This window comes from Carassius carassius, unplaced genomic scaffold (assembly GCF_963082965.1).
Source record: "Carassius carassius unplaced genomic scaffold, fCarCar2.1 SCAFFOLD_66, whole genome shotgun sequence".
NCBI classification, from domain to species: domain Eukaryota; kingdom Metazoa; phylum Chordata; class Actinopteri; order Cypriniformes; family Cyprinidae; genus Carassius; species Carassius carassius.
Genome location: NW_026775001.1, coordinates 1 through 8,294, shown reverse-complemented (window position 1 = coordinate 8,294; position 8,294 = coordinate 1). Strand labels below are relative to the sequence as shown.

General features: G+C 40.8%; 1 non-coding gene across 1 annotated transcript; it reads right to left on the bottom strand.

Annotated features, from left to right (window-relative positions):
- Nucleotides 1-330: 330 nt before the first annotated feature.
- On the bottom strand, nt 331-494 carry LOC132134109 (U1 spliceosomal RNA). The gene has a single exon (XR_009429373.1). It is a non-coding gene; the product is annotated as a U1 spliceosomal RNA (small nuclear RNA).
- Nucleotides 495-8,294: the final 7,800 nt, after the last annotated feature.

Genomic DNA, 8,294 nt, shown 5'->3' with positions numbered 1-8,294 from the left:
AGAGGCCAGGTAAAAAAAGGGCGCTGCGACAGGCCACTCGGTGGCGCTGTAAGCGACAACAAAACTAATACCAATTGAAAAAGGACAACCAAACAACATGGAGACAGCTACAGCTAGGCTGCAGTCAGTCCAATCGACTTTCAAAGTAAGGTCTGTGCTATATTCGAACTGAACCACCCACCAGGGTCCGATTTTTCAAGAGCGTAACTGACTTTGTTTCACAGGCGCACAACACATACCTCGCATGTGACAGAACTCCCCATTCTGAAACGCAAAAAAAAACGCAAAACGCAAAAAAAAACCTCTTCTGCTTTGTTTCACCAACAATTTTAGGGGAGAGCGCGAACGCAGTCCCCCACTACCATAAATTATGCAGTCGAGATTCCCGCATTTGGGGAATTCGCAGGGGTCAGCATGGCCGGAGTGCAAAGGGCAAGCCTCGCCCTGGGTGAACCGCCTTCTTGATCATGGTGTCTCCCCTGCCAGGTAAGTATGAAGGCCCAGGCGGTCAGCCAGAGGTATGATTTGCGTCTCTACCGTCCACACCAACGGTTAGCCCCCCTCCAGGAAAGGAAGGATGGGTGCCTTCCGTTACTGGCCTGGAAACTGCCAAGCTCATGGGCCGGGGCTTCCCAACGCCGGTTTTAGATGACTCTCTTTAACCAAACACACCTGATTCGGTGCATCACCTCGTCTGTGAAAGACCTCAGGTGGGTGCATCGTTCATGGAAGAGTCCAAGACCCCAGGAGGGCGCATCAGGAAAAAAGTTCGCAATACACCACAGCATGGCAGATCTCATTCCTTGTTGCAAATACAGTTGCTATTTAATGGAAAGTGAGATACGCACCACATGTGGTGCACATGTGTGCCAAAATTCAACACTCATTTTTGTAAGGGATAAAACTTACAAAAATGGATTCCTCTGAGTGCCCTGAGTACAGTACAACTGTTTTCTCTAGGCCTCATAAAAAAATTTCTTCCGACTTCCACCCCCCTCGAGCTGCCTTTTCTAGCCAGGGAGCGTGCACCCTGGCCGGCATGGATGAGTAGGTACGAGGGGGGTGGATGGTACTATTTTTTTGCTAATATCTCCGCGAAGCGGTGGAACCCGGGGCTGAAATTCGGGGGATCCTTAGAGGGTCGAGGGGCCTACCGTATGCAACCACCCTCGAGTTCCTGGGTGGTCCAGTTCCTGAGTTATAATGGTTCAAATTCCACATTTTGGGGGGCCGTAACTCGGACCCCCAGGGTCATAGGGACATGGGGCTAGTGTCGTCGGATAGAGCTCCCAAAGGTCTAATTTTGACCAGAGTTTGGTGTTGTTTCTCCTCTTTTCGAGTGAGTTATGGCCAGTCAAATTTTGGGACTTTTTGCATTTGCGGGTCCATATCTCTGGCTCCCGGGGGTCTATCGACTTGGGGGAGGTGGCTTCAGAGAGGGCCCTTTGAGGGCTATCAAGTCACCGAGTTTCAAGTTGCTAGGTCTCTTCCTTCCATTTGACTATCAAAAATGTGGGGGGCCATAAATTCGCCCCCCGGGGTGTTATGGATGGGGGGACAGCTGTGTTCGGTAGGCCTTCTGGAGGTCTTACTCCGTCCCGAGTTTGGTGCAGTTTGGCCCCGTTTTGGCCGTTTTGACCCCCGGGGTCATAGGGACATGGGGCTAGTGTCGTCGGATAGACGGCCCCCTGGTCTGACTTTTTTCTATGCATATTTCTACAGTATAATGGGATAAAACTTACAAAAATGGATTCCCTGAGTGCCCTGAGTACAGTACAAGTGTTTTCTCTAGGCCTCATAAAAAAAAAATTTCTTCCGACTTCAACCCCCCTCAAGCTGCCTTCTCTAGCCGGGGAGGGTGCACCCTGGCCGGCATGGATGAGTAGGTGCGAGGGGGGTGGATGTCATTAGTCATTAGACTAGAAAATGAATGGGAAATAGACTGGTAAGGGACCAAGGTAATTTACAGTTGATTAGAACAAAAGTGGAATGAGAAATAGACTGGTAAGTGACCAAGAAAATAGTTCCATTTGTAGTTTCTTAGACTAGAGGTGGTATGAAAAATAGACTGGTAACTGAATCAAGGAAAGAGTCATATTTGTAGTTTATCAGACTAGAAAATGAATGAGAAATAGACTGGTAGGTGACCAAGGAAATAGTACTATTTGTAGTTTATTAGACTAGAAGTTGAATGAGAAATAGACTGGTAAGTGATCCAAGGGAATAGTCCCATTTGTAGTTTATTAGACTAGAAAAAGAATGAAAGAAAAACTGGTGAGTGAATCAAAGGAATAGTCAAATTTGTAGTTTATTAAACTAGAAGTGTAATGAGAAATAGACTGCAAATTGTGCTCTCTAATGTATTAGACTCAAAGTTGTATTAACAGACTACAAATGGGACCTAAAAAGTTATATAAGTAACCAATGCTTGGGCAGTGTCCCTTGCATTCATCCTTTTGCTATTCATCCTTTAGTGTTTTAACAAAAGTAGATATGGCTTTGGACGACTGTCCCTTGTGCTTTCGTGGCTATAATCAGCTAAGCGCAAGCTTCTCCTATCCATTGCTTCTGGGAGAGCTTCTCACGGCGGTACCGGCAGCTGAGGAAGCGGTCAAATCCCACCCCCTCTAGGCAGGTTGCACGGGCAACACATAGTCTGCTATCGGCCCTCAACAGCCCTGGGGAGGAGGAGTGCTCAGAGTCGCAGGTTGACAGACTAGATGAAGAGCCAGCCACCAGGCCTGAGGCAGAGCCAGCCACAGGACCCGAGGAGGAGGTCGCCGGGCCTTCAAAGAAGGCCCACTCCTCCGATGCACCATACCCCTTTCCGGACCACGTGCCAGCCCTAAGTGAGTATGACACTTGTCACTTTGATAACACCATACAATAACTTTCATTAATAAATCTCCTATTTGTAGATTATTAGACTAGAAGTTACCTGAGAAATAGACTGGTAAGTGAACCAAGGAAATAATCTCATTTGTTGTTCATTAGACTAGAAGTTGAATTAGAAATAGACTGGTAAGTGAACCAAGGAAATAGCCCCATTTATAGTTTGTTAGACTACAAGAGAAATGAGAAATAGACTGATAAGTGACCAAGGAAATAGTACCATTTGTAGTTTATTAGACTAGAAAATTATAGTAATATAATTATACATATACACACACATATTATGTATGTATATATATATATATATATATATATATATATATATATATATATATATATATATATATATATATATATATATATATAATTTATTATATATTTAATTTAATTTAATTTAATTTAATTTAATTTAATTTAATTTAATTTAATTTAATATAATAATAATAATAATAATAATAATAATGTTTGTTAGTGTTTACCTCTATGTTATCGACCTGACTCACCTGGTCCTTCTCTTGTGCTTTCTTTTTGCAGATCAGCTCATTGAGGAGTCCAGGGCCAACTGGGAGGGCATCAACCCCACTCCGAAATTAATAAATAATGTGTCCTCAAAGATTTTTAGAATAAAAAATTTTATTTCATATATGTCAGCTGGCCAGACCAATCTGGCCAGCTTGATGTTTTTGGACAACAGGGCAAAGGTCCGGTCCTGGCTGTCTTTTTTAAAGAAATGCAACATTGCAGAGCCAACTGTGCACCATTACCTAAAAAATGTGGCACAGTTCCTCAAATATCTTAATGAGACCCCGCCGCCCACATGCCGGCTCTCCCGTGTGGCTTTCATTGGGATTAGGAGGGAAATCCAGAACTTGACCCGCCCAGTAAAGCGCAGCGTAGCAGTCCACGAGCTGGCTGTAAAACAAGCCAAGGAGGCCCGCCTGATCCCTAAAGCCACACTGCGAGCTTGCCGGGACTCTGCCAAAAAAATTATTTCTGAGATTCTGGGTAAGTTTTTGAATCCTTTCTCCTCTCATTATTTGGCGATCAATGTGATCCTTTATGCTTCTCTTTTTTTCTGTGAAGATCGTCTGAAGACTAGTCCTGAGAAAAAGGACCAATGGTCTTTTTATGGACACCTCACCACTTACTGGGCCAGCATTTATGGTCACCGTGGAGGGGTGTTCCAAAATGTAACAATTAAAGAGGTGGAGGATGCCCGTGCGACAGCTACAGAAGGCCACTTTGTCATTAATGTGAGTGGTTCTCTTTCTCTCTGTCTCTCGTTGTCCACATGGTTTTCTTTAAAATAAAACTCAGCTTATGCCACTTCTCACTGTTTCTAAAGATATCAGCCCACAAGACCAACCAGGCCTTTGGTGCAGCCGAGCTGGCCCTGGACCAGGAGGAGTATGGGTGGCTTGAGGAATTCCTTTCACTCCGGTCCAACTTGGTAGGGGGACGAGTTGCAAACTACTTCTTCTTTACCTCAAAGGCCAGCTCCTGCAAAAACTTGAACAAGTATTTTCAGGATGCGTGGGCGAGCATGGGGTTACCAGGCACACCCACATTTACTGATGTGAGGACTGCCATCGCCACCCATGTAAGCATTCCTGTACTTGTCCCGGCTTTATGAGTTTCTGGTGTGTGTTTTTCTAACTCTTTGCCTATGCTGTTCTCTCTCCAAAAAGGCAAAGAACACTCACTGCCCGGAAGATAGGCACAAAGTGGCACAGTTCATGTGCCACGACACCACCACAGCTGACAGGTTTTATGCCCTCAACCTTAATGCAAAGCAGGCAGCAGAACACCGTCGCCTCTTTGATACAGCTGTGGTGGGTGAGGAAGCTGATAGTCCAAGGCAGCAAGGTGCCAAGAGAAGAAAGACGACAAAACCCCACAAGATGCCAGCTGAGGAAAAGTCCTCATCCACCAGCCCAACGCTCTCCGACAGCCCTCCCGATGCCGAAGAAGGCCAGAAGTCTGGGAAATCTGCTTCAGTAAGTACAATTTCCCATGGATTGGTTTAACTGTTTGTGACAAGTAGACATGTTCACTAACACTTTGCCTTTCTTATTATTTCTATAAGGAAAGAAGCACATTAATGAAGATGGTCCTCAGACGCAGACTGATGGTGAAGAACTCCCCACTTAAATCACCACAGGAAATAGCGTCTAAAAAGCTGGTGCAGCAAGTAAAAAAAGAGACTGGAGAAATTAAAAAAAAAATCCCGTAAATAATTTATGTAGCTATTTAAATTGTTTGTTTTGATGTTTTTTATGATAATTGTTCTACTCCTTTTATTTCTACGATAAAAAAGTAAGGTTATCTTTTTATTTGTTTTGATAGCCTGTTCCATTTTTCTTTTTTCTTTTTTTTGTAAATAGTTATAGTTAAGGTTAATATCAGTTTGCTCTGAATCTTTCTGAACATGTTTATTTATTTATTATATTTTTCTTATATAATGCATGTTTCCTATTATACTTTTTATATATTGTGTTTTTTTGTACAGAACTTTGAGGCATTTTTGATTTTGACTTTACAATGTCTGCAAAACAAAAAGTTCAATAAATATTTGAAATTGAATTAAGGTGTCATTACTTTACACACACTCACACACACTCACACACACACACACACACACACACACAAATATATATTACATGTAATAAAAATAATTTAAACATATTTATATATTGTGTGTGTAAATAAAAAGGTATATGTAATGAATACATAATAAATATATAGTATTTCTATACATAAAATGTTTAATAAAAACATATTTTACTATATTTTGAATAACTTGAAATTAGGATGTTTTCACATAAATACACTTCTATTTCAAATGTATTCAGGCCGATCATCATAACCAGTTAAACTGATTATTAGACTAGAGAAGTTGAATGAGAAATAGACTGATATAGTGAAATGTATTGTTTATTAGACTAGAAAAGGAATGAGAAATAGACTGGTAAGTGACCAAGGAAATAGTACTTTTTGTAGTTTATTAGACTAAAAGTTTTGAATAAGAAATAGACTGGCAAGGGATCAAGGAAATAGTGCCATATGTAGTTTATTAGACTATAAAATTAATGAGAAATAGACTGGCAAGTGATCCATGAAATAGTGCCATATGTTTTCACATTAATACACTTCTATTTCAAATTTATTCAGGCCGATCATCATCACCAGTTAAACTGATTATTAAACTAGAAGTTGAATGAGAAATAGACTGAAATAGTGAAATGTATTGTTTATTAGACTAGAAAAGGTATGATAAAAAGGGTGGTAAGTGACCAAGGAAACAGTACTTTTTGTAGTTTATTAGACTAAAAGTTTTGAATAAGAAATAGACTGGCAAGTGATCAAGGAAATAGTGCCATATGTAGTTTATTAGACTATGAAATGAATGAGAAATAGACTGGCAAGTGATCCATGAAATAGTGCCATATGTTTTCACATTAATACACTTCTATTTCAAATGTATTCAGGCCGATCATCATAACCAGGTAAACTGATTATTAGACTAGAAGTTGAATGAGAAATAGACTGAAATAGTGAAATGTATTGTTTATTAGACTAGAAAAGGAATGAGAAATAGTCTGGTAAGTGACCAAGGACATAGTACTTTTTGTAGCTTATTAGACTAAAAGTTTGAATAAGAATAACACTGGCAAGTGATCAAGGAAATAGTGCCATATGTAGTTTATTAGACTATGAAATGAATGCGAAATAGACTGGCAAGTGATCCATGAAATAGTGCCATATGTTTTCACATTAATACACTTCTATTTCAAATGTATTCAGGCCGATCATCATAACCAGTTAAACTGATTATTAGACTAGAAGTTGAATGAGAAATAGACTGATATAGTGAAATGTATTGTTTATTAGACTAGAAAAGGAATGAGAAATAGACTGGTAAGTGACCAAGGAAATAGTACTTTTTGTAGTTTATTAGACTAAAAGTTTTGAATAAGAAATAGACTGGCAAGTGATCCATGAAATAGTGCCATATGTTTTCACATTAATACACTTCTATTTCAAACTTATTCAGGCCGATCATCATCACCAGTTAAACTGATTATTAGACTAGAAGTTGAATGAGAAATAGACTGAAATAGTGAAATGTATTGTTTATTAGACTAGAAAAGGAATGAGAAATAGACTGGTAAGTGACCAAGGAAATAGTACTTTTTGTAGTTTATTAGACTAAAAGTTTTGAATGAGAAATAGACTGGCAAGTGATCAAGGAAATAGTGCCATATGTAGTTTATTAGACTAGAAAATTAATGAGAAATAGACTGGCAAGTGATCCATGAAATAGTGCCATAGGTAGTTCATTAGACTATGAGTGGAATGAGAAATTGACTGGTCAGTGACCAAGGAAATAGTCCCATTTGAAGTTGTTTGGACTAAAAGTGGAATGAGAAATAGACTGCAAAGTGTGCACTCTTGTTTTATAAAACGTATTTTACAATACATTATGGATAAATTGGAATTAGGAAGATTTCAAATAAAGTAACTGTTAAGTGACAAATGAAATAGCCCCATGTGTAGTTCATTAGACTAGAAGTGATTTGAGAAATAGACTGACAATAAAAAATATTGCTATTTAATATACTGCAAGACTTGCAACATTTGTGGTGCAAATTAACCAAAATCCAACAGTTTTTTCTATGCATATTTCTACAGTATTATGGGATAAAACTTACAAAAATGGATTCCTCTGAGTGCCCTGAGTACAGTACAACTGTTTTCTCTAGGCCTCATAAAAAAAATTTTCTTCCGACTTCCACCCCCCTCGAGCTGCCTTCTCTAGCCGGGGAGGGTGCACCCTGGCCGGCATGGATGAGTAGGTGCGAGGGGGGTGGATGGTACTATTTTCTTGCTAATATCTCCGCGAAGCGGTGGACCCCGGGGCTGAAATTACCTACCGTATGCGACCACCCTCGAGTTCCTGGGTGGTCCGGTTCCTGAGTTATAACGGTTCAAATCCCACATTTTGGGGGGCCGTAACTCGGACGCCCGGGGTCATAGGAACATGGGGCTGGTGTCGTCGGATAGAGCTCCCAAAGGTCTAATTTTGACCAGAGTTTGGTGTTGTTTCCCTTCTTTCCGAGTGAGTTATGGCCGGTCAAATTTTGGGACTTTTTGCATTTGCGGGTCCATATCTCTGGCCCCCGGGGGTCTATCGACTTGGGGGAGGTGGCTTCAGAGAGGGCCCTTCGAGGGCTATCAAGTCACCAAGTTTCAAGTCGCTAGAACTCTTCCTTCCATTTGACTATCAAAAATGTGGGGAGCCATAACTCCGCCCCGGGGTGTTATGGATGGGGGGGCAGCGGTGTTCGGTAGGCCTTCTGGAGTTCTTACTCTGACCCGAGTTTGGTGCAGTTTGGCCCCGT